General features: G+C 33.6%; 1 long non-coding RNA gene across 2 annotated transcripts in view; it reads left to right on the plus strand.

The window, feature by feature from the left end:
- The window catches only part of LOC106507121 (uncharacterized), an 86,647-nt gene extending 60,569 nt beyond the window's left edge, over window positions 1-26,078 (plus strand). The window contains exons 2-4 of one of the 2 annotated variants that reach the window (XR_014838371.1): window positions 20,453-20,544; window positions 24,572-24,701; window positions 24,891-26,078. This is a non-coding gene — a long non-coding RNA (uncharacterized LOC106507121). Of the gene's footprint in view, window positions 1-20,452; window positions 20,545-21,948; window positions 22,122-24,571; window positions 24,702-24,890 lie in introns of those variants that run through there. The other variant, XR_014838372.1, reaches the window with a different exon arrangement.
- Window positions 26,079-26,490: the final 412 nt, after the last annotated feature.

Consider the following 26,490-nt stretch of genomic DNA (forward strand, 5'->3'; position numbering starts at 1 on the left):
TAATAATAGTGGAACTAGAAATGATTTTCCACATCAGATTCTATATATTTTTAGAGATATTAAAATAAAAACACAGTGATGTGACCAGTTGTTAGCAATATCAATGAGTGCTAAATGTTTAGGAATATCTCATTAGATTGTCTTGATTTCTTAGCACCAGTTTCTTCCTGTTGCACATAGTAATGGAAACAATTTGTGCTATGGTTAACAATTGTTAACAAATATTAATTGAATATATAAAAGTAGAAAATATAAAGTTTTTGAGCCTGATATCTAAATAACCAGCAGGAAAAAATTCTAGTATTTATACTTTGCCATGGGGTCCGTCAGATATCAAAGAACTGTAGTTCGGAGTATATTACTGCCATTCTATTTTTATTTCTGGTTTTTGAAGTTTTGGAAATACTTAGCTTTTTTTTTTTTTTAGATCACATTAGATTTTGTCAGGCTCATGCTGTGCTCTCTAAGATGCAAGATTAATATCAAATTATCACTCTAAGAATATCTAAAAGGCCATGAAAATTCTGGTAAAGGAAATTTCAAATCTGCTTCCTTCTATAAAGAAAAGATAGCAAATATGCATGCAAGTGCATATTTTATATACACATTTTTAACCTACGGAATGATGAGTCAGCTTATTTTCAATAATAATTTTTTACAAACTGATCAAGAGCAAGGCAGTGGTGGGGAAAGATTTTAGTGTGAAAGAGAAAGTAGAGAAATGGAAGAGGTCCTAGAAAATGACTAATTTATGAACATAAGTATGTCAGGAAGCTCTTTTTTATTAGAAAAAATTTACTGAATGTAGGAAAAAAAGAGTAACTTGTGTTCTATATCATAATAATATTTAAATATTATGAATATGAAGTTTATTCCATTTTAACTAGGTATCATTATATATAAAAATACTAATCTATTTTTATAACTGCAGAGTGATATTTCACATATAATGTGTGATTTTTTTTTTTGTCTTAAATAATATCGTGCTTTCTGTCTCTATGTTCTCTCTGTCTGTTTAGCCAGGACTAGCAGGTGAGGTGTTCTGCAGTACTATATTTTAAACTAGGTGTTTATATTATAAATCACAATACTTTCTGAAATTGGATGCCTTTGTTTATTTATTTGGTCATGCCCATTACATGCAGAAGTTCTTGAGCCAGGGATTGGAGGCCTTTTAAAAATAAAAAAAGTTGATACTTTTCCATGTCCTTTTTTAGCAAACATATTTAATGTTTTTTGTTTGTTTGTTTGTTTTTAGGCCCACACCTGTGGCATATGGAAGTTCCCAGGCTAGGGGTTGAATGCGAGCTGCTAGCCTACACTGCAGCCACAGCAATGCAGGATCTGAGCAGTGTCTTCACCCTACACCTCAGCTCATGGCAATGCTGGATCATTAACCCACTGAGTGTGGCCAGGGTTTTAACCTGTTGTCCTCATGGATACTAGTTAAGCTCATTACTGCTGAGCCACAACAGAAACTCCCTAGTGCATGCAAGTTTTATAGAAAAATAAAGTACCTTTCCTTTTGAGAACATACAACATGAAAAGTGCATGCTCCAACATTCGGTTGTGTCTATATCAGTGTAATAGTTTTTTTCAAGCTCATTCTCATGCCATCAAAGTAGCATTCAATTTGTTTTAATATAACAAAAGCTTTATTAAGCTTTTTAATAGAACTATTTCATTTATTTTTTAAAATAGTCTTTATTATTTAGAGTAGTTTAGATTTAAAGCAAAATTGAAAAAAAAAAAAAAAAAGCAAAATTGAAAAGGAGGTACAGAGGTTTCCCATGCCTCTGCATGTGGATAGCCTTCCCCTTTATCAACATCCCCCACCAGAGGTGTATATTTATTTCCATTGAGAAACCTACACCGACACATCATAACCCAAACACCACAGTTGACATTAGGATTTATTCCCAAGTTCTTTTTATAAGTCAGTATATATAATAGTCTTTTCTGAGATCTCAATGTGCATATTGCAGGGGTCTGATGTTCCACTGTATATTTGAATCATTGTGATGGCTTTCTTGTCTGGGTAGGCAAGATGGTGAGTGCAATGGAAACTATAGTTCTTTTTTTTCCAGAGATAGTCTTACTCATTTTGAACACTTTGTGAAAGGCAAAAAACAAAAGACCAAATGGTAATCCTCTTTAATTAGTTTAACTAGTACTATGAATAAAGAACAATACTCCCTTGAATCCTAAAGGATGATATTCAGGTTACAATCTTTTTTACTTTGAATTAAAAAAACAAGTGTGTTGCCCAGGGGGAAGGGGAGGGAGTGGGATGGATTGGGAACTTGGGGTTAATGGATGCAAACTATTGCTTTTGGAATGGATTAACAATGAGATCTTTCTGCGTAACACTGAAAACTATTGTCTAGATACTTGCAATGGAGCATGACATTGGGAGAAAAAAGTATATATATATGTATATATAACTGGGTCCCCATGCTGTACAGTGGAAAAAAATTGTGTTGGGGAGATAACAAATAAATAAGTAAATGTAAATAATAATTAAAAAAATAAAAAAAACCCAAGTGTATATATTTCTCAAATTGGAGCAACACACATATGATGTTTGACATCCAGAATCTCTCTTTCTTCTTATTTATTTATTTATTTTCACAGTTGCACCTAGAGCATATAGAAGTTCCCAGGCTATGGGTACAATCAGAGCTGCCGGCCTAGGCCACAGCCATAGCAACACCGGACCCCAGCTGCACCTGTGACCTCTACCGCAGCTTACTGCCATGCCAGATCCTTAACTCACTTGAGCAAGGCCAGGGATCGAACCTGCATCCTCATAGATACTAGTCAGATTCTGAACCTACTGAGCCACAATAGGAATTCCCCTTGTCTTTCTAAATTGAATCTTAGATGCAAATTTCTTTTGATACTTTTCTATCCTTTAGACTTAACACTGTCTTCTACCAAGTTTGTTAGTACCCAGATTAATGATGACCAATATTTACGTTTTTTTACATGGTGGACATTCTGCTAAGCATCTTACATATAGTTGCCCAATTTTTTGCCAAAATTTGTGAGTTAAATATTATTTTATTATTAAGCACTGTTAAAAAAATAAACTGAGAAAGAGAGAGAGATCTAACAGCTTTCTTATGATTAAATCTGGGAGTTCCTATTGTGGCTCAGTGGGTTAAGAATCTGACTGGTATCCATGAGGATGTGGGTTCAATCCCTGGCCTTGCTCAGTGGGCTAAGGATCCGGCATTGCCATGAATGGTGCTGTAGGCTGCAGATATGACTTGGATCTGGTGTTGTTGAGACTGTGGTTTAGGCCTGCAGCTGCAGCCCTGATTGGATCCCTAACCTGGAAATTCCAATATGCCGTAGGTACAGCCATTAAAAAAAGAAAAAAGAAGTAAATCTGATTGAAATTTTTCTGAATAAAGAACTCATTTTTTATTATACAGTGATTCTTGGCCTCTGGTGTAAAAGAATTCTTCATTAGCTCTTTGCTGAGTATTGTGGCACAGTGAGGATCTCTGGTCGAGTCTTTAAATGACAGTAGCACTGCCATGTACCAATAAATGCCTCCACATTTCCGAATATCCCCTGGCAGAGGTGGGGGTCCTAGTACAGCCTTGAGGGAAGGGATCATTGCTATAGTTCAGTGGTCAAAGTATAAAAAGTTAAAACAGAAAAAAAAAAAAAGGTAAGGCAGGATTAGTTTTATATTCATCATGTCTGAATCTGACTAAGCTTGGCTTCCTTAGCAGGATTAGGGATATGGATGGGATCAAAAGGTAGAACTACTTCCAGACTTGAGAGACTCAGCTGCTTTTATAAAAACCTATATAGTTTTACAAGCATTGCTGGCAACTATGGGTATTTTATGATTGTAGTCAGCATCAGGAGAGTGTTAACAGTCCAAAGCCAAGGCTAAACTCTACTCCCTAGAAAAGTTAGCCAGGACTGTAAATGTTGCCAGAGTTAACAGAACTATGTAAAATGTAGAATGCCCTTATTTTCATTACAAGGGCTTCAGTGCAGCTATTTAGATATGGGATATGAGATTCAGAACAATCCCTAGCAGAGAGCGAGCATGACTCACTGCTGAGTAGCAGAGGACATGCAAGGTAAAGTTTTACACATTCATGGTCAGAATTGGTCATGAACTGGGCAAGACTGAATGAATATATTCAAGATGCTAGAAACCAGGTAAGACCTGGTGAATAATGAGTATGAGAAATAAGACATACTGAGGAATTCAGCTACCTCTGAGCTGGGTGGTTTGGAAGCTTGAAGCAGGTTTGAGTGAGATATAAAGAAATTTCAGGGGGTAAGATGAAAGTACACAAAGGGAAAAGAGTTTAACCACATCCTCAGTTCCTGAAGTGCTTAAAGTTCTGCAACAACTAGGGCGAGGGCTATGGGCAAGTTTGATATAGAAACTCTTACTAATAAGAGTGTTCACATTTACCATATGGTCTAAAAACATTTTTGTTTGAAAACTTTTTAAAAAGCTTTGGTAGTTTTGTTTTCACCTTACTATATGAGAATTATAAATGAGTTTGGAGGATATTTCTTTTTAAAATATTTTTATTGGAGTATATTTGACCTCTCAGTGTCTGAAGTCTCCTCCTATATGTGAATGATTCCTTGTAAGAGGTAGATTTTGCATCCTGAAAATGCCAGATAGTCACTTTCTGAGCCTCCCTTCTGTGGGTGCATAACCTAGGTGCTGTCAATCAGATCCCTTTACCAGAGTCTTTGGCAATAAAGTGGTGAAGGGACAAAGGACAGACCTTTGAGAATCTACTCAGGAGATGATTACTACAGTTGTGTCACTACAACCAGTCTGAGAGGCAGATTTCATGGTGTCCCCAGTGGCTGCATCCATAGTCCAGTAATGGTTTTAACAGTGATCCAAGCTGTGAAATCTTGGGTGAAGGAAATGTTGTAAGCATTGTTCTTGACTGTTGAATTTTGGGCTTGCTCCTGAAGCCCTTGCAAAAATTCTGTGGGTACTTAAAATTGAGGTATAATTTGTGTGTTAAATTGCATACATCTTAAAGTGTTTAATTTGCTCAGTTTTGACAATTTTGTGTGCATGGAGACAACATCCCTCCAAAACACGCAGAATATTTACATCATTCTGTGCTCCCTTTACTTGATACACCCTGATCTTCTCACTAAAGAAAAACAATTTCTCATTTCTTTGAACATAAATTAGTTTTATCTTTTCATGGACCTTGTATAAATGGAATCTTAATGTACAAATTCTTTTGTATCTGGGTTCTTTTGCTTTGAGATCTATCCAGGATGTTCTGTCTATCTGGTAGTTCATTTTTTGTTGTTGCTGAGTAGTAGTTAATTGTACAATTATCCTATAATTCATGTGACTATTCTCTTATGGTGGCTTGTTTCCAGTTTCTGATTAAAACATCATAATCATTTTACAGATATCCTCTGTGAGCATATATTTTCATTTCTCTTGGGTGAATTACTAAGATTAGAATTTCTAGTTAATATCTTCATTCCCAAATTTTGATCTGCTTTATTTTCACTGTGCTTCTGTTAAAAATATTTTCTAATTTTCCTGGAACTTTCTTCTTTAACCTGTGTGTTGTTTAGAAGTGTATTGCTTAATTTCCAAATATTCAAGAATTATTTTAGCTAACTTTTTGTATTGATTTTTAGTTTACTTCTACCAGAGACATTGTATTAGTTTCCTATGGCTTCTCTAACAGGCTACAACAAACAACGCATTTGTGTTGTTCTAAGGCACTATCTTTCAGTTTAGTAGTTCAAGACTCTGAGGTGGCTTTCACTGGGCTAAAATCCAGATGACAGAAGAGCTACATTTCTTTATGAAGGCCCTAAGGGAGAATGCATTTTCTTGCTTTCTCCAGCTTTTTGAGGCTGCCCACAGTTAGATTTTTTACTAAAGTATAGTTGATTTACAATGTTGTGCCAATTTCTGCCATATAGCAAAGTGATCCATTCATATATATACATATATATATATAATATATATACTTTTTTTTTCTTTTTCTCATACTATCTTCCATCATGGTCTATCCTAAGAGACTGGATATAGTTTCTTGTGCTATACAGTAGAATCTCATTGCTTTTACATTCTAAATATAATACTTTGCATTTCTTAACCCCAAACTCCCAGTCCATTCCACTCTTTCCCCATCCTCCATGGCAACCATAAGTCTGTTCTCTATGTTTGCGAATCTGTTTCCATTTGATAGATAGGTTCATTTGTGCCATATTTTAGACCAATTGCATTTAATATAATTATCTGATCATATTTAAATATTTTATCTTGCACTTTTTAAAAATACAGTTTTTTTAAGAGCAGTTTTAAGTTCACATTCAGCAGAAACTACAGAGAGATTCCACATACCACTTGTACCCCCCCTAAGTCTCCTCCATTATCAGCATCCTATGCCAATATGTTACGTTTATTACAATTGATGAACCTACATTGACATATCATTATCACCCAAAGTCCATAGTTTATACCAGGGTCATTCCTGATGCTATACATTCAATGGGTTTTGACAAATGTACAATGACATTTATCTACCAATATAGTCAAACAACTGTAGAATTGTTTAACTGCCCTAAAATTCTCTTTTCTCTGCCGTCTGATTCATTCCTTCCTCCCAACCCTTGGTAACCACTTTGATCTCCTTGCCATATCCCTAGTTTTTCCTTTTTCAGAATGTCATATAGTTGGAATCAGATAGTATGTCATCTTTTCAGATAGGCTTCTTTCATTTAGTAAAATGTATATAAGGCCCCTCCATGTTGTTTCATGACTCGGTGGCTCATTTCTTTTTAGACCTTAATAAGATTCAGTTTTCTGGATATTATTCATCTGTTCACCTACTGAAAGACTCTTGGTTCCTTCCAGGTTTTGTCAATTATGAATAAAGCTGCTACAAATACTTATGTGCAGGGTAAATGTGAAGAAGCATGATTATTAGATTGTATGATAAAAGTATGTTTATATTTGTAAGAAACCACTAAACTATTTTCCAATATGGCTGTATTATTTTACATTTTCACCAGTAATGGATGAGGGTTCTTATTGCTCTACATCTTTGCACGCATTTGGTGTTGTATTTGGATTTTGACCATTCTAATAGGTGTGCAGTGGTATCTCATTGTTTTAATTTGTATTTCTCTAATGACATATAACATGGAACATCTTTTCATATGCTTTATCTGCTATCTGTATAGATTCCTTGGTGAGGTGTCTGTTGAGGTTTTGTGCCCATTTTTTGTTTGTTATTGAGAGCTCTTTTTATATTTTGCATAACAGTCCTTTATCAGATAGGTCTTTTGCAGATATTTTCTCCTAGTCTGTGACGGTCTTCTTTTTCTCTTGACAGGTCTTTTGCAGAGCCGAAGTTTTGACACTTAATAAAGTGATCTTATTTCTTTCATCTGTTGCACTTCTAGTGTTGTATTTAAGAAGTCATTGCCATTCCCAGGGTCATTAGATTTTCTCCTATTATCCTCTAGTAGTTCCTAGTTTTGTGTTTTGCATTTAGGTCTAAGATTAATTTTGAGTTGGTTTTTGTGAAGGGTGTAAGGGCTATTTTTAATTTATTTGTTCTTCCCTATTTTTTCCACTTTCTTTTGAATTTGTTGGACAGTAAAAATTATTTCTTTTTGGAGTTCCTATTGTTGTGCAGCAGAAGTGAATCTATTATCCATGAGGATGCAGGTTCAATTCCTGGCCTCACTCAGTGGGTTGGGGATCCAGCATTGCCATTAGCTGTGGTGTAGGTTGCAGATGTGGCTTGGATCCCATGTGGCTGTGGCTGTGGTGAAGGCTGGAAACTGTACCTCCGATTTGAACCCTAGCCTGGGAACTTCCATATTCTGTGGGTGTGACCTTGAAAACCAAAAAAAAAAAAAAAAAAAAAATTTCTTTTTATTTATGCTATTGGATTATAAACTCTACTTCACTGCTTTATTTCAACTTAGTGGGTGTTCTAGGATTTATAATATAAATCTTTAATATATCACAGAGTACTTTCAAATAATATTATACTTGTATAATGAATGATTTTATAACAGGATGCTTTCTTTGTTCTTTTTTGTAATATTGTCATATATTTTGTTCCAACATATTTTACAAACCCTTCAGTATGTTGTTGGTTTTACTTTAAAGAGTAAATTATTTTTTAAAGAGACTAAAAAAAAAGAAAAAATAGCTTTTATATCTTGCCCACATATTTACCATTTTTGGTCTTTTCATTCCTTTGTGTTTCCATATATCATTTTTTTGTCTTTCTGAAGAACTTTCTTTAAGAATTTGTAGTGCATGTCTAATGCAATCAATTCTCAAGCTTTGTTTGAAAAAAGCCTTTATTTCACTTTCGTTTTTGAAAGATAGTATCCGTGGGTATAGAATTCTAGCTTTATAGTTTCCTTTCAGTATTTTAAAGATGTTACACTCTTTTCTTCTGGCTTGAATAGTTTCTAATGAGAAGTATGCTTTAATTCTTATTTTTGTTTCTCTGTACATAATGTACTTCTCCCCTACCCCAGTACTTTTAATGTCATCTCTTTATCACAGTTTTCAGCAATTCAGTTATGATGTGCATTGCTATATATTTCTTTATGTTTCTGTTGATATTTTTCTCCTGTTTATGGGCTGTATTTTCCAGTATCCATATATAACTGATAATTTTGATTAGGTTCCAGACATTATGAATTTTTTGTTGTTCTTTAGGCTGTAGAATTTTATTACATTCATTATAATAGTCAATTTAAAAAAGTCATGCAATTAACTTTTTGAGGCCAGTTTGATCTCTTCAAGGGTTTGCCTTTATGTTTGTTAGTGAGGATTCAAAGCATCCTTTAGTCTAAGGCTAATTTAGTTCCACTTCTAGAGATACCCTCCCATGTTCATTGCACCATCAATTATGAGATCCTTCTCCTCTGATTGATGGGAACAAAAATATTTCTCAACCTTGTGCAATCTAAAATAAATATTTTTCCACTCATCTAGGAATGGTTGGGGTTTGGGTCCTGTTCTTCTATCATCATCAGGAATGGAAATCCTATAGGATATTTTTGAATTATGAATTCATTTTCTTTAGTGGATATAATGCCATTCAGTTTTTCTATTTGTTTTTTTAGTTTACATAAGTTTTGTTGAAGAATTTGTTCATCTCTGTTATCACACTTATTTACATAAGATTGTTCATGATATCTCATCGATCTTTTCATGTCACTAGGATCTGTAATATCTCCTCTTCATTTCTCATTGTTGTTGAATGCAGGGTCTCAGAGGGCCTAGAACATTTCTCTCAGTTCTCTTCTGCCCTCCAGCCTTGTGCAGGCCCTGCACACCCCTGCCTTAGGGTGATGGAGTCTTTCTCATCTCCTCTGCTGTTGCCCTAATATTCTTCATGAACCTTTTTTCAGTTTCATTGAGAAATAATTAACATACATTACTGTACAAGTCTGAGGTATACAGCATGATGGTTTGCTTTATATATAGTCTTAAATGATTACCACAATAGGTTCATCTAAAACATCCACCATCTCATAGGAATCTATTAGAAATAAAGAAGAAAAGAAAAAAATTCTCCTTGTTATGAGAACTCTTAGGATTTACTTTCTTAATTTTCCTGTATATCATGCAGCAGTGTTAACTCTAACCATCATGTTGTGCATCACGTTCCTAGTAGCTGCTTCTCTTATAATCGGAAGTTTGTCTGTTTTGACCACCTTACTCCAATTCCCCTCCTCCAACACTCTGCCTTTAATAATCACCAATCTCTGATCTCTTTTTCTATGAATTTGTTTGTTTTTTAGATTCCACTTATGTGATCTTATACAGTACTTGTCTTTCTCTAACTTACTTTACTTGGCATAATGCTTTCACGGTCCATCCTTGTTATAAATGGTAGAATGTCCCATTTTTATGGCTGAATAATACTCAGTTTTATATATGACAATTTTATCCATTCATCTATTTAAAAATTGTGTTTATTTATTTATTTATAATTGACATTTAGTTAGTTGACAATGTTGTATTTGTTTCTGGTGTAAAACATATTGATTCAATATTTTTATAGATTATTTTCCCTTTAAAGTTACTATGAAATATTCATTATGTTCCTTGTGTTATACATTACAACCTTGTATCTTATTTATTTTGTACTTAGTAGTTTGTATTTCTTAATCCCCTTCTCCCATCTTGTTTGTTCCCCCACCCGCTTCTTACTGGTAACCACTAGTTTGTTCTCTGAATCTATGAGTCTATTTCTGTTTTGTCATATTCTTTCATTTTCTTTATATTTTAGAATCCCATATAAGTAAAAACAAAATATTTGTCTCACTCTGTCTGAGTTATTTCACTTGGCATAGTGCCTTCAAGTTCCATCCATGTTTTTGCAAATTGTAGGATTTCATCATTTTACTAATAACTAAATAATATTCCACTGTGTATATATATCACAACTTCTTTATAAATTCACCCATTGATGGACATTTAGGTTGTTTTATGTCTTGTCTATCGTTAATAATGCTGTTATGAACATGGGAGGGTATAGATATTTTTTTGAATTAGTCTTTTTATTTCATTTGTATGTATTCCCAGAGATGCCCCTGATCATTTAATGAAGGCTTATGGAAGATGTGCAGACTGTCTTTTTGTTTGGTTTTCCTAGGGATTCTATGTAATTCCCTAATTGGTATTTAAGAGTAAGTTAAAATTTTAGCTGTTTACTTCTTACCTGTGTCTCAGGTGGCTTCCTTCAGCTTCCACTTCTCTAGAAAGATGCAGGAAGCCAAGGAGGGTCAGCACTTTCTGTTTTATAGCTCATTGAGCTTCTCGGCATCCTTGGCACACCAAGAGACATAAAAATATTTATCTTATAGATAATCTGAGTTGTTGTTACTGGATATAGATGATACTCTCTTTCAAGTTTCTACTTTTTTTTTTAACTGCTCATTTTAAAGGTTTCTTCTAACATAGATCAGTGTTGGCACAGAGGATGAGGACGAGTAGGGGTGAATGGAATGTCTCTGCACTGTCTATGCTACTTCAACTGTGTTTATGTTTTCCTTCATTTCCTTGCATATTAATGAAAATTAATGCTTGGGTGAGGTGATTACTTCCTTACCGTGTAATTTATAACTAGGGATAATAATTATAGTTACTCAAGATATCCTGATATTTGTACTGTGATAGCTCATATTCAGAATGTTGGAAAGAGGGTTTAGATCACTTTTCAGGTATAGATTCATTCTGCTCTTATGCTACTCAAAATATGTAGAATTTCCTTGTGGGATGCCCAAATATCCCTTGCTTAGCTCTTGCAATTCTGCTAAAATGGACCACTGAAAAATAATTGAAAATATAATTGTTTTCGTATTGTTGCATTTTAGTGAATAAGGAAAAAATAAGCTTGATGAAATCTAGAATTTGTCTTGAATGGTTCATAAAGTTTATTAAGCCTACACATTTCCTTTATTCTTCATCTTTATTAATTGAATTTTCATGTGAGACAGTCACTTAAACCAGTTATTCATGATTTCTACCTTATCCTCCAAATTGAATTGTCATGAAGTCCTATGTTGTGAATATGTCCTTTCCTCTCCATCTCTTCTCCATGCCACCATCCTAGTCCAAGCCTTCACTCCTTCTTATTTTATTTTTATTGACTGCTTTAAAAGGCTGCTACATGATTTCATAAGGTTTTAAAAAGACTCTCCTTACTGATAGTTCTTATGGTTCAGCTTTGCATCACAAAGAAGGCAGTTTTCAAAAGTTAAGTGAAAAGAGCACGTGTAAATTTATCAGCAGCTATTGGTACAAAACCACTTTTAGCTTTAGCTATCATTTATAAAGAGAGTAGCCTGGAGGGATAGACTGTTTTAAGACGCAACTCAGATTTTTCAGACAACAGTTGATTATGGGCTATTTCTGGGCAAAGGCGAGATTAGAAATGAGATTCCTGTATAAACTCCCTGGGACTGTAGAAACATGGGAGACTGACTGGAACTTGAGAAGAAGTTCTCCATGAGTTTCAACATGCTGATAGAATTCAGTCCATATTAGTAGGAGTAATGTTCTAGATAGTTATCCTTTGCCCTCCCACAAATATTCTCCACTCTTCTCTTCTCTGCTGTGTGTCCTCTAGGTACAAAGAACCTTGATTTCTGCATTAGTGGGTTTTTCTCAGACTTCAGCTTCCTGCTGAGCATGACCAATGAGGTCAAAGGGCAACAGCTCAGTGAGGCCAGAGTATTTATTCACCAAGCTTTGTCTTGTCAGATTGCCTAAGCATGGACTGTCTCATACAGCTCTTCTCTTTTTCTCTTTAGTTTTAGGGGTGGTTGCAGTCCCACAGTTACTGGCCCCAAGATGCTGGACTATACTTGGATGGTTTCTCTTACTCCCACCTACACTTTCTGAATAGTTCTTCTCTTCAGTGACCTCATTTGAGTATATCAGCTGTTTTGTGCTGGAACTTTCGCTAGTACAGGTGATACTCAAGATATTTAATAGCCTGTAATGCATGAATAACAACTAGTTAGAACAGATGCACCTGTAAAGAGTCAGGAAGGAAGCATCAGTCTATACTTGTAAATATCAGTGCTGTTTGTGGAATGTGGAAGAAGTATTTTGTAAGCAATAATAGGTAATTTGTCAAAGTTTATAGTTTTTAAGGAAATAAAGTAGATTCAAGATGCGTCAGCTAGTAGGGCTAGGGTGGGGGCACTGGTGGGGGAGTAAGCAGTGTGTGGTGAGGGTGATGGTGCATCTCCTCTTTTGGGTTGAACTCCAGGTGTGTTTTTGGCCTACAGCATTTTTGTGAGGCCAAGAAAGTAAACATTCCTCCACATCTAGGGTTCTAATTTCACTAGGACCTCTTATGCTAAAATCCATCCTGTTTGTGGTTATATAGAAACCATTCTGAATCATACAAGATCAGGTAATTACAACTCCACATACTCTTCAGCAGAATACATCTACTGTATTTATTACCTAACTTGGTGTATCTTCCTCTCCCGATACAATAGATTTCCATTTGATTAATACTTCCCATCAGGTCTCATTCCATCCTCTGTTGGTGAAATGCTCAGGATGCCCAGCACAGTTATTGCCTTGTCTGAGAACCTTTCCTGGAAACCACCAGGCAGAATTGATCACTGTTCTCTGTGCTTGAAAGCACTTCTCATTCTGTGTTGTGATTAGGAGTGTATGTTTTTGTCACCATTGCTAGATTTTGATCTCCTTGAAAACAGAGATCAAATCTTTTTCATCTTTATAATCTTAAGGATAACAACACTGTGCATGATGGAACTTGATACATGTCCGTTGTACTGAATTCAGTGAATTTGATTCCTGCCGGTTTGCTGGTGAGCACTTGACAGAGCAGGGATCCACACCCGGTTCTTTTCTCAATCCTGCATCCAAGCTCTTACCCACCATAATATGATGTAGTTTTTAAAGGTTTCATATCTGGTAGATACAAGTTATTTTTTGTTAATGTTTAAGTTTGCCTATAGTTGAGGAAACTGATAATTTCTTATGTGGATTCTACATCTAATTTACATGTGCTTTGATTAATTTTCTGTCTTTGTACAATAAATCCAAATAAGAAGAAGAGTTTCAAAACATGTCACTGAATATATGATTTTTTTTAGAAGCTTTATTTTAGTGTCTTTTCCTTCCTGGTGGGCAGCGAGAGCAAAATGAGAGGCAAAGGTATACAAATTATTCGTATAATACCACAGACAGCCTGATGTATAGTGATGGGTCCAGGATCATAAACGTCTCTCTTGTCAGACTATTACTGTGTTCTCAGATTCATCTGCATGTGTTCAAGGATCTTCTTTGGTCTGAAAGGTCAGCTGCTTTTAGTTGTGCACTGGTAGAATACTAATACGTCCTTATTCAAATTACCTACTACAGCACTTATTAAATTGATGGCCTTGTGCTCTAATTTAATACTGGTGTCGTTCAGAGGCAGGCTGCGGCAGCACTCTGTGCTGAACTGGGTGACGCTGAGGCAAAGTTCAAGCCGAAACCGTGGTTTGGGGCTGCATTTTCCCACTAAATTAGCAGTCAGATGCAGTGTATAATTAATTAGCACAAACCAGGGAAAGCTTGTCATTTAATAAGCCTTTTTTATTTCTACATTACACAAACAGTGGGAATTGATCCATTAAGTGCCTGGCTATTAATGCTGTTTAATGTATGTCTGGTTGTTAAATTGAGATGTCTAGGTACATACATCCAGAGTTTAAGAGCTCCTCATAGTTTGTTCAGTATTTGCTCAGATTTGAATCATGTTCCACAGAATCAATAATAGCTTCATTACTGAATGTGAACCCAATTCAAACATGCATATGGATTTAAACTGATAGTGTCATCATGGTCTCAGAAATAAGGTTTCATATATATCTTTATATGTCTTAAAGTTCCACTAGTCCCCCTCCTCCAATATTACGTATTGCATTGTGTTTGTAGCAGTCTGTCTTTACTTTCTTTTTTTTGTATATTCTTTGCTTGCACTTGCTTTAGGCAGAGAATAGCTTTGTCTTAGCAGTATTCAGCAAGTATCATGGAATTGTAGAGTTGGAAGGAGCCTTATGAAATATACAGAATGATATTTCAGCTCGGCTGGTAACATATCTGGAAGGGCACACAGTCTTACCTTTTGTCTAAGAATAATCCAAAGCTCTAAACATTTGAAACAGCTCTTAACCAAGTGTTTTTTTTTCCTAAAAATGATTAAGGGTGATTCACATTGTTTTTTGAACTGGCTGTTTGTTAGTTACAAGGTGATTAGCAAATAGGTTCTTTAGAATAAGTGTCATTAAATCTTATCCGCAAATGAAAACATTGATTTTTTTTTTTTTTTTTTAGTAATACAGATAGGAAAACTAAAAACCTTAATGTAAAATTACTTCAATGATAATTTGTTTGAACAGCTGATAAGGATCATTTGCCACATGGATAAATTATTGTATTACCAATGTCACTCACATTTAGATTAATTAGTCCCTATATAAACAGCTAAATATCAAATAAGTTAAATATGTGTGTTTATACACATACATATATGAAGAGGTATGTTGAGGACTTTTTAAAAGACCAACAAACATAATAATAAAGCTATGTTAACGTCTCATTTTTTCTTATAAATTGAGAAAAATTTCTGCAGGTTTACATAGGGTATGTTAACAGATGCATTTTTTTTTTTTTTTTTTTTTGTCTTTTTGCTATTTCTTGGGCCACTCCCGCGGCATGTGGAGGCTCCCAGGCTAGGGGTCCAATTGGAGCTGTAGTCTCCCGCCTACGCCAGAGCCACAGCAATGTGGGATCCGAGCCGCGTCTGCAACCTACACCACAGCTCACGGCAACGCCAGATCGTTAACCCACTGAGCAAGGGCAGGGACCGAACCCGCAACCTCATGGTTCCTAGTCCGATTCGTTAACCACTGTGCCACGACGGGAACTCCCAGATGCATTTTTTGTTAAAGGATACCATTTGGGATTATTTTTCCTTCTATAATTAGAGGAAATATTTGAGCTGCAGAAATTACTTGAGCTGTGAACATTTATTTTGAAGAATGCTGAAATAAAATGCCTGTGGCACAAAATACTCATGGTTTGGGACCAGTTCAGATCTGTGTAATGGTATTTACCTCATTCTGCTCTATATTATAATCAGATGTTTCTATAATTGTTTCCCATCTAGACTGGGAAGTCCTGTAATCCTGGGACATGTCTAAACATGGCATTATACTTTTTATTTTTTAATTTTTTCTGTAGAATCAATAATAGTATAATACATTTGGGTGGTACTGAGGGGAAAATTGTTAATGGATGGGCAATTATCTTAAAATGAAAGCACATTAAGAAAATATTTTATTTCCCCATGTTTAATCCACATAATGCCAAAAAAGTAATTTATTGAACTAGCAAATACAGAATTTTTAATCTTCTATTACATTTTCTGCTTGGCCAATTTCTCATATAATAATAGAATTACTGTTATGATGTCATTCTCTTTTCTCAGTGAGAATGTTTTGTGATTGTTTACTAACAAACTCATTCATTCATTCACTCATTTGTTCATTCTCCGACCTTTAAGAAGGGGTCTGTATTATGGCAATGACTCAATAATACACAAATACATTGGAAGATTTTTTTTTTGTTATTTCTGTATTTTTGGTATAATTGCTTTTTCACAGACATTTATCCAATAAAATGTATTTATATCACCCGCTAAACTTGTTCAAGTTTTGTGAACAAGAATTAAAGCCAATAAACCAATATTTCCAGTTCTTCTCTGCCTCCTTAGAGTCAGGTACATAAAGTGTAGCTTTGGCAAATTGCTTGTGAGAAGTGTGTGATTGTCACATTCTCTTTCTTCTGGCTGTGTGATCATGTCATCTATTTTGAGACAATCTCCATGGGTCTCTACAATGAACAGTAACTTTATCCACCTGTGAGCTAGAAATAAAATTTTGTTATGTTAAGCTACTAATATCTGGGTATTGTTTGTTTTTGATGTGTGATATTGCCTATCCTGGTATGTCTGATCATTATGGATATAAGTTTTCTTCTTGAATGCATTACCTGAAAATTAAGCTAAGATAAAGGAAAAATCTTTGAAACATATATTCAAAAACATTTTAGTTTCGTAGAACAAAATTTGGTGGAGTATTCCTGATTTTGTCATGATTTTTAGGTTATATATATATATATATATATATATATATAAATAATAGCCTGTGTACTAATGTATAAAATATGCTGTGACACTTTGTTTTTAGTTAACCAAAAATTGCTACCTTTAAAGCCTATGACTTTTCCTAAACCCCAACAAGATTGTGATTTACCTAATTGTGTGAACGACATGTCTAATTTGTAGTATAGGGTCCAAAAAATGCCATTTCTTATTTTTCATTAAGTTGATCTATCATAGTCTTTTTCAATATATTTGGATAATTTGGATAATTTTTAATTTAAAAACAAGCAAATAAAACTCATAAGCATTATGTTTGGTTATAAATAAAATTTACTTGACAGTGAATTTTGTCAAATTTATCCTTCGAATACTTTTGGTATATTGTACTTATTACTATCAACAATAGTTCTAAATTAACATTTTCCTAATTAGTAATATGATCTAGAAACTACTATCCTATTGGTTTTTGTACTGATTTTCAAATATCACTTTAATGCAATTATTTTCAAACATGACATCTGTAAAAATGTGGAAAATGTATAATAAATGATGACTAACTGCTGATGTACTAATTTGAGAATATCTGAGTTATTTTTTAATGTCTTTGGAATAAAGAGCAACTTTAATCTACACATATATATGATAAATAATAAAAATATTCAAAATAAATTTATTATTTATTTATTTATCTTTTTCTTGTCTACCCCTAAGGCATATGGAAGTTCCTAGGACCAGGGATTGAACCCCAGCCAAAGCTGAGGCAATGCTGGATCCTTAACCCACTGCACAGGGCCAGTGGTTGAACCAGCACCTCTACAGAGATGGGCCTGATCATTAACTCACTGTGCCACAGCAGGAACTTCAAATTGAATTTTAAATTAATGAATATTGATAAACAAGCAAAAGACAATATATAAATACTTATATTTTTTCATATAATTCCATACTGGATAACCCTTTGGAAAGGAAATTATATCAAACAAACAAACAAAATAACCTTTAACTAGGATTTTTGTTTGTATAGGATTTGGAAATAATGAGTTTTTATGTCAAATTCTCTAACAAGTTGACTTTAGAACTTCAAAATAAGATTTGTGGTTTGGTACTTATTTATTTTATTTCTATATATTATACTGAATAATACAAAATCTCAGTAATGGACTCAAACTTATCTTTAAAATGGCTACAAAATTAAGAATCCAGGCCATTCCAGAAAGGTATATATTTGTTAAACTGTATTCAACCTTTAAAAGCTGATGAAACTTTCATAATTTCCTATTGTGTGACTGAAGAAGATTATATCATCCAGTATTTCCCATTAAAAATAACTTTTTGAGGAAGTTTCTATTGTGGCTCAGCAGGTTAAGAGCCTGACTAGTATCTATGAGGATGTGGGTTCAATTCCTGGCATTGCTCATTGGGTTAAGGATCTGGTGTTTCCATGAGCTGTAGTATAGGTAGTATAGGTTCCAGATATGGCTTGGATCCTGCTTTGCTTTGAGTGTGGTGTAGGCCTGCAGCTGCAGCTCCAATTGGACCCCTAGCATGGGAACTTCCATATGCCATGGGTATAGTCCTTAAATTTTTTCTTTAATTAAAACTTTTTGAACAAAATAGTGGAAACATTAGTTATTGACTATTAAGAAAAGTATTAGAACATGTAAAACCTACTATGGAGTATTATTATAGTATCTGGGAGATTATGTGGTTAAAATAGCCAAAAAATGTTTCTGTTCTTTATTTGCTTCATGAAGTTAACAATGAAATTTTCATAATTGAAGAGATTACTCTTCCACTCCATCTGAACTTTTATGACTTTTTGGATCCTTTGAGTCTCTGATTCGTTTTCTAGGGTAATTTTGCTAAATAAATTTAGTTTAAAATAGGTTTATCACAGTTTCATCTGTAGTAGTAGTAAAAGCAAAATGACTTTAATGCTTAAGAGTAGAAAAATGGCTAAATTACTGTGGTAGATCAATAAGGTAAAATTTGATATACTCACTAATATTATACCAAAGAATACAAAAGTATGTGCAAAGGTACTCATAATATATTCCCAGGAGAATAATTTAGTTAAAAAATGATATGTACCACTCTGACCCAATAATGAACACATTGTATGTTAGATATTTAGAGCAAATATATTAGTATAGTATGTATATATCTACATGTTTGTGTGTGTGTGTGTGTGTGTGTGTGTGTATAGACTGGATGTGTGTGGATCAATTCATAAGGTTAAAAGTCTTTTTAATATTATTTTTTGCTTAGTTAAATTTACTTTTAAACATTTGCATATATTTGCCTGCTTTATTAAGATAAAATGTACATATGCTATCATGTAAGTTTAAGGTGTATAAGGTGATGGTTTGATACAGTTACATATTGTTAAATGATTACCACAGTAGCATTTGTTAACACTGTTATCACCTCACATATTTACAATTTCTTTTTTTGTACTGAGAACATACAAAATCTATTATCTTGGCATGTTTGAAATATTTAACACCATATTGTATGCTGTAGTCATCATGATGTACTTGTCTTAATTTTGTAAAATGAGCAAGAATTGTCTTTGTATTGAGTAAATAAATATATATATACACTTTACTATCATTTTGTGACTCATGTGTGAACATTGTTATAGAAAATTTATTTCATTAGAATATCTGGAAACTTCATTACAGTAATAGTTTGAACCTTTGAATAAAGGATTTGTAAATATCTTTGACTAATGATTTTGAAAATATAAAGGAAACTGTGTTTTTTTTTTTTTTTTTAATCTTTTTCCTATCTCGGAATTTTGAAATTGACATATAGAGGGGACTTAGCTACAGACATGTTCCACAACAATTATAAAAAAAATAGCCCCATTACCTTGATATCCTGACCTAAGTGCTGTTTTTATTGAAAGAAACATAGTTCTTGAGATAATTCCCATTTAAGGCACTAAAATCAGCATTAAAGTGTTTTGAATTGCAGCTGATGAATGTGCAAAGCTGTAAGGAGACTTTAATTTTTTTAAAGTTCTAAACAGTTTAAATTTATGAGATAAGAGCTGCATCAGTAGAGATTCATACATATGTTTCTCTTTTTTTTGTATGTATGAACACATTAAAAAAAAAAGTAGAAAAGGCAATGACCACATAGTGGTTTTTTTATACATTGCTAGGATTTGAAGAGATAATTACTATTGAAATAAAAAATGGACTCTTTAAAATGTTTTTTTCTCAGTCATACTGAGACATGGACAACTGTTTATATACTCTGCTTATTGTAACTATAGGCAAAATAACAATGTAGCACATTTTATTCTGGCAATTATATGCATGTTAAATACAATTGTAAATCTCAAAATACGCAAATATTTTATCAGCCATTCAAAATGATTATATTAGTTGTAATTTTTTGGGCAGTATTTGAAATGGAAAATTAGACATGCGCATATTTTCTTTTTAGGGTACTTGTTTTACCCACGTCTAAATTAATTGAATTATATTTCCTAGTAAATATCTTTAGCCTGAAGGACAGTGTGTGGAAAAGTTACCGCATAAAAACACCTTTGGAAGATTCTTGAAACATCTAGTCCTGTCTCTTTACAGTCTTTTCTTTAGGGTGCTTAGGTCACTAGTACTATTTTTGCTAAGAATAAGCCAACATATTTAGTTCGTTGCTTTTTTTTTGTCTTATTTTCAAAAGCTTTGTTATTATATTTCTCTTTTTTTCTATTGTAGGTCATTATCTATTATATGGCCTATTAAATCATTATAATTGGAAAAGAATTACAGCAAAGTCGTCATCCTTTGAAGACATATTTGATTAAAAGGTAAATTCCTCTAGACTCATGTCAGTAATTCTACTGCACAATGAAATTGTTGTTCACATCAGAATTACTGATTGTTACCCATTTGATTTATTTTTAAGGCAAAGACTGTTGTTGAGAATTAAAGATAATTATTTTTACATACATTTTAAAATACTTGTTTAAAATAGTTTGAGGTAGAATTCCTGACTTAATTATTGTCTTAAAATAGTTGAGAGTTCTCAAAACCTTATCTCCTATGAAAGGAGGGAGTGGAAGACAAAATTTCTGTTGGAGTGTTTTACAAACTAATTATCTAGAATGGGGTATAATAAACTGTTTCAAATATCCTTGCACTTGTAATGATAAGATGTCTTTAGATAAATTTACAGAATTCATTTTATTTTACTAATTGATTGGTATATATAATTCATCTATGGATATATTAGTGAAAGCTGGATTCTAAATGACTTTCCTATGATAAGCTTTGCAATTAATTCTTCTCACACTGTTTTCCTGGTGACATTTGAGCTTCTTTCATTATATAAAACACATCTGGAATGAGGCATTGGCGAGTAATAATCATGGATGCTAACATGTTAAAGATTGGACCCCTGACATTGTCAAATGTGTTCTGGTTTAAAACAGTGACCTCAACTAATGCTGCTTTAAGTGAATCATATTTAGAAAAAATATAAAGGCATTTCTGTTCAGCCTGCCTGTCTTGTGCTAGAATTGGTCAAAAAGGAAGAAATCAAATTGCAAACTATGTCTTCATTGTTTAATAGAGTTGGCTGTCTTAAATCATATTTTTCCTCCCACACAGAAATATTTTTTCTTTTGCTTTTCTGAAACTAAAAATATTGCAATAAGTAAATATTTAAAAAGGATTATATAAAACATATGTTAAATCATGTATTACTTAATTACAACATATATTATTTAATTATGACATTTGTATATTAGGGTTGCTAAATTTCTTCCATGATGCATTTCATAAAAGAAGTGGTGCTGATAAAATCTTTTTTAAACAGCTTGCTAATGCAAAAAGTAGAGCATTTAAAATGGACCTTACATCTTTATAGGATGTTAGAAATGAAGACATTACCTCAAAATGTAGGTAATTATTGCCTCCTCTTTTATCAGTGCTATTTTCTGAGGTATTATCATAAGAGAGCACTTTAGTATTAGGCAGGGCCTTCGAGTGGCAATAAATCAGTCCAACTGAGTCATCTTTGTCTAAAGCATCCGAACTACTGCAATGTTGTGGATCCTACGGAGAGTGTGAAATCACTTGACCCTTGGCATTAACCTTTGCTGAATGAATAGACACTGCTTTCCACATCGAGGAACAAAGCAGAAGACTATTGATTAAACACCACATTCACTTGATATTAAATACTAGCTGAACTCACTTCTTCCTTCCAGTTCCAGAGGGAGAAAGCCAGAGAGTTTCTGAGTCTCACGAGAATGGATGTTTGTAATTCAGAGCAATGTTTTTCCTGCAAAGTACTTTTTTTCTCCTTTGATCAATAACTAGCAGCCATGATCAGCCATGAGTATGTATTGTCAATTCCGACCTGTGTACTTTATCACCTAAGGTGAGAGGTCACAGTGCTGTGACTAATATTTCAGTTCTAAGCATGAATTGTTTCCTTACTTCAATATCTCTTTGGAAAAGCAATTTGTTTTCTTTTATTTCTTGTTTATGAATCATTCTTTTGGCAGTTGATTTGTCTTCATTATTAAAAATGTATTATTCTTCTAAAATTATTTGGTTTAATCACTGTTTTTTGCATATGTTGAATTTTCTAGAACTTGACATTATTAGAAGAAATCATAATAAAAGTACATTTTAGGATTTAGAATTAATGTTATTTGGAAATGAGAATCATTATAGTTAAATAAATTTCTCAAGTTAGAAGGAAGCAAAAGCACTGGAAGAGAGTATAGCAATACCTATGAGCATAAAGAGAACAATAAAAGGTGTTTTACCAGAAATCACAAGCTAGTTACCTTCTGATCCATTGCATATCCTGCACTATTGACAACAGTTTGACAGTTTCTTTGTAGACCTATTTTATCCAAAAGGAGAACAAGTGTTATTGACAGATAAATCAATTCAATTCAAGGAACTAGAGTTTTATATTTTAGAATTTTAGCTGTGGGTGAGAAAATCATTTTTATTTTAAGTTTAAATAGCTTCTGTATGCTCATATAACTTAAATTTCTTTATTGCATAAAGCAACACAATAGAAACAAGGTCTTTATTCTCTCTGAAAAGTTTTATATTATTTTGGACCCTTGATATTGCTTTATATGAAATTGTTTTCATTGCTAAATGTTTTGATGGGCTTGTGTTCAACACCAAAAATTCTAGATCAGCTAGTTGCAAATCTGTCATGGTTGAGCAAAGATCATTCTTTGCCTGGATAATAGAAAATATTTCCTTTTAATTACATAATGGTATAATTAAATATACTCACAGTCTCACACAGTTTCCACAATTTTTGAAAAGGAGTTTTAGAAGACTAAGGAAAATTGATGAAATGAATCATGTTGCTAAATTTAATGGTCAATCCTTTTGATTTGATGCTTTCTATAGGATGTGTAGCTTTTGAAATCTTTCTTTGAAAGTTCTGAAGCTGTGAAAAGTATGAAAAGCATTCTGTCTAAACACCATTTTGGTTATGTATCATATATTCCTTTTATCACTGAGGACATTTGCATGGAAGTCATTTTTACTTCACTGTTGTCTTGAAAGCAGACATGCTATATGTACATAAGAATCTTGGACTTGACTTTGGCACTTGGGAGAACCTGTGTACCATTTATTTGATTGATCTGCAACTTGCTTTGTACATGGCAAATATCATAAAGATAATTGTTTGCAAATACTAATACATTAAGGTTATAGTTAATGAAAACATTTAACTAGAATTTGCTGCTTTGAAATCAAATACATGCTTTTTTTTTCGTTCTGTTGTGTATGCTAGGGGAGGAGATATTTTTTGTGATTTTTTTTTTGTGTGTGATTATTTTAGATGTAATCAGACTGGGTAGAGAAGTGGCTGTATCAGGGTAACACAGCAAGTTTGTGACATGGCTGTATTAGAACCCATAGGGCACATACTGCATACTCTTTGGTGTCCATATGTAACTTCCAAATACAAATTATTGTAAAAAGTTGGAGAGATACAATAACATTATAAATCATTAAAATTTACTGTAATAGAAATATTGGCATATTCCAATTCAGAATTGGAAGAAGGAAGGAAAAGAAGAGAAAGACAAGAAAGAAGGAAAAGAACAAAATACTCTTGGCTTTGCCCTGTAGATTTCAAAAGAAAAGATGAGATAAAATCCTCACTTGAGACATATACAAAAATAAAATTTATGCTAAAAGGGGTGAGGGGCTTGTAATTTTTAATGCTCAAAAGAGTTAAGTATGTTCTCATTCTGCTCGATTAACTTCCCCCTCCCCCAGTTTTAAAGATAATCTAGAGATGGTTTAGACCACATTTAGATAAAGCGAAGAGCAAATTTTTCTACTCTATAGAGATGAGGTCCAGGATGGGTTAATCATGAATCTCTTTTGTATATTAAAAGCAAAATTCCTGTGCAGATTTTGGAAAAGCTGAGATAGTAAAATCTCCCAAAGTATTCTGCCACAGACAGATTATTCAGAATTGATCTCTTTTGAGTTTTGACAGGGTTCCCATTTTTTATCTCATGGTTTATGAAAAAATTCTTTCTAAAAGGATTTTTAAAAGTTTTCTCTAACCATTCATATCTAAAAAAGGATGGCTCTCAAGATTTCATAGCTCTGAACATAAAAGTCTCTAGCCTCATCAGGAATCTTTTTTAGTGAGAGTTGTTTTGTTTCCTTGAATTAGCAGAAGACTTTGAAATTGACTACATGTTGTTAAATCTTTGCTTGGGATCTAGTAAAGCCTGATATAGTTTATCTGACATAGTAGATTTTATCTTTTTACATTTGTCATTCCTCATAAAAGATATCGACCAGAATTTTTGTGACTTTGACCAGCAGAAAACCTTAGCGGACACACTGGAGGCTGAAATGCAGTCAGCGGAAATGGAAACACTTCAACCCTGCCCCTGTGGCGAGAATGGCTTCCCGTTAGACAATCTGGTCAGATTCTTTATGGACCCAAAGGGAGGTACATGTGCTGGGCATTGCGTTTATGTTTTTCCTGACCTACCTGCTCCTTAGAACTACGTCCTAAGACTGCTGCTTGTGTAAAACCTTTCAGAACTATTCATCATTGATCCAGCCATAATCACACTGATCTGTTGGCTTTTCACTAAACTTTACTTAAGTGAAAACTAACCCTCTTCTTCCTGTTCAGGATTATGATTGACTGTATGTCTTTTGAATGGTGTGAAGATGCTGGCTGTGAAACTGGAACACTGCTTTAAACGTCTTTAAAAGAAGGAAAGAAAAATAGGCCCCCTCAAATACTATCGAGCAAGATAAAAGAAAATAATAATGGTGCACATTGCATTGTCAATGTTGACCTTTAGATAATCTTTTTAGAACATCTCAACAGCTTGGAAAAACTTTTCTTTCCCCACACCCATTCGTTTATTCCCAAACTATTTTTTAAAACAAGAATTTTACAAGGGTAAATTTTGATTCATTGATGCAATTTTTCAACTATGCTACACTCATATTTATTGAAAGTCCTTTAAATATTTCAGTTTCCTGGATGGCAAACAGATGCCACTCCCTGCCTGCTATGTAGAATTGGGATAGTTGAAGAAAAAGATAAAGAAACCCAAGGCCACAAGGACATGAAAAACTGGGTAGGAAAAATAATATGGCCTATGGGAAGCTAGGGACATGAAATCTAGTAGAGTATATTACCAGTCCTGTTCTCCATCCTGACCCTTCCAAATCACTTAGAATCTTTGATGAAGTCAAGATTTACCAATACATAGGTAACAAGATGTAAAATGCATAATAATAAACTATGTTGTATCTTTTATGTAGACAGTTGATTTCAGATGCTTAGCTTTCACTATATGCATCTATAATTTCATGACACTAGGGTAGTCTAAGCACTTAGTAATATTTAGGATCCTCGGTCATTTCTCCCAGTACACTCTGTGCACATATGTAATTTTTCTACAACTAATAGCTTATTCTTTTATAAAGAACAGTAATGGGAATGGGTAATTATCATCTAGTTGCTTAGGACTGTACTTGTATATACGCAAGGGCAGACCTCATGCTCCACCTTTCAAAACAGTGTTCCTAAACATCACAGCACACCCAGAACTGGTGAGTGGGGGCATGTGTGCTGACCCAGATGATTAGCACATCCATCTAGCCAGCAGCACTACGAAATACTTTCCATTTTTCACCTTGCACATCTTTTATGTGAAAACACACACATACACACACAATGGTAGTTTTAATTAACAACATAGCTCTGTTTAAGGATTAATGTTTAATATAGTGATTTCATGTTATCCTATGTCTAAAATTAGTACGAATAAAATATGGTGGTTACATAAGCAAATATTTCAAGAAATTTTGGTTCTTTCATATTTTTTGTCTAGATTCTTGTTTTTTTATTATTTGCAATTTTACTATAAAAGTCTTTGTAAAAAACTTTGTGGTTGGGTCTAAAAGTTGTCTACTTGGGTATAAGTAAAGGCTAATGGATCCATTTACTGTTATCTCCAGATGTGTTTAATAAATGAGTTAGAAAACATGCAGGAACCAAAACAGTGGTTGTAATATATTGGCCCAAAGGAATATTTTTACCAGGAGATTAGTCTGTTACATAACAATCAACTAAGACTCTTGATAAGGGAAACGTTTTCTATCGTTATGCAAGGAATGATATGTGATACCTAGAGAAGAATGAAAACTTGGAGAGAACTTTGAGAACATATTTTAGGGGCTTTGCTGAGAAAAGAACCTGGCAACTGATTTTAGCA

The sequence above is a fragment of the Sus scrofa genome, chromosome 2, assembly GCF_054392235.1.
Source record: "Sus scrofa isolate SSC_HxYL_T2T_F1_AM1 chromosome 2, Sscrofa_HxYL_maternal_Yorkshire_Landrace_v2.0, whole genome shotgun sequence".
NCBI classification, from domain to species: Eukaryota; Metazoa; Chordata; class Mammalia; order Artiodactyla; family Suidae; genus Sus; species Sus scrofa.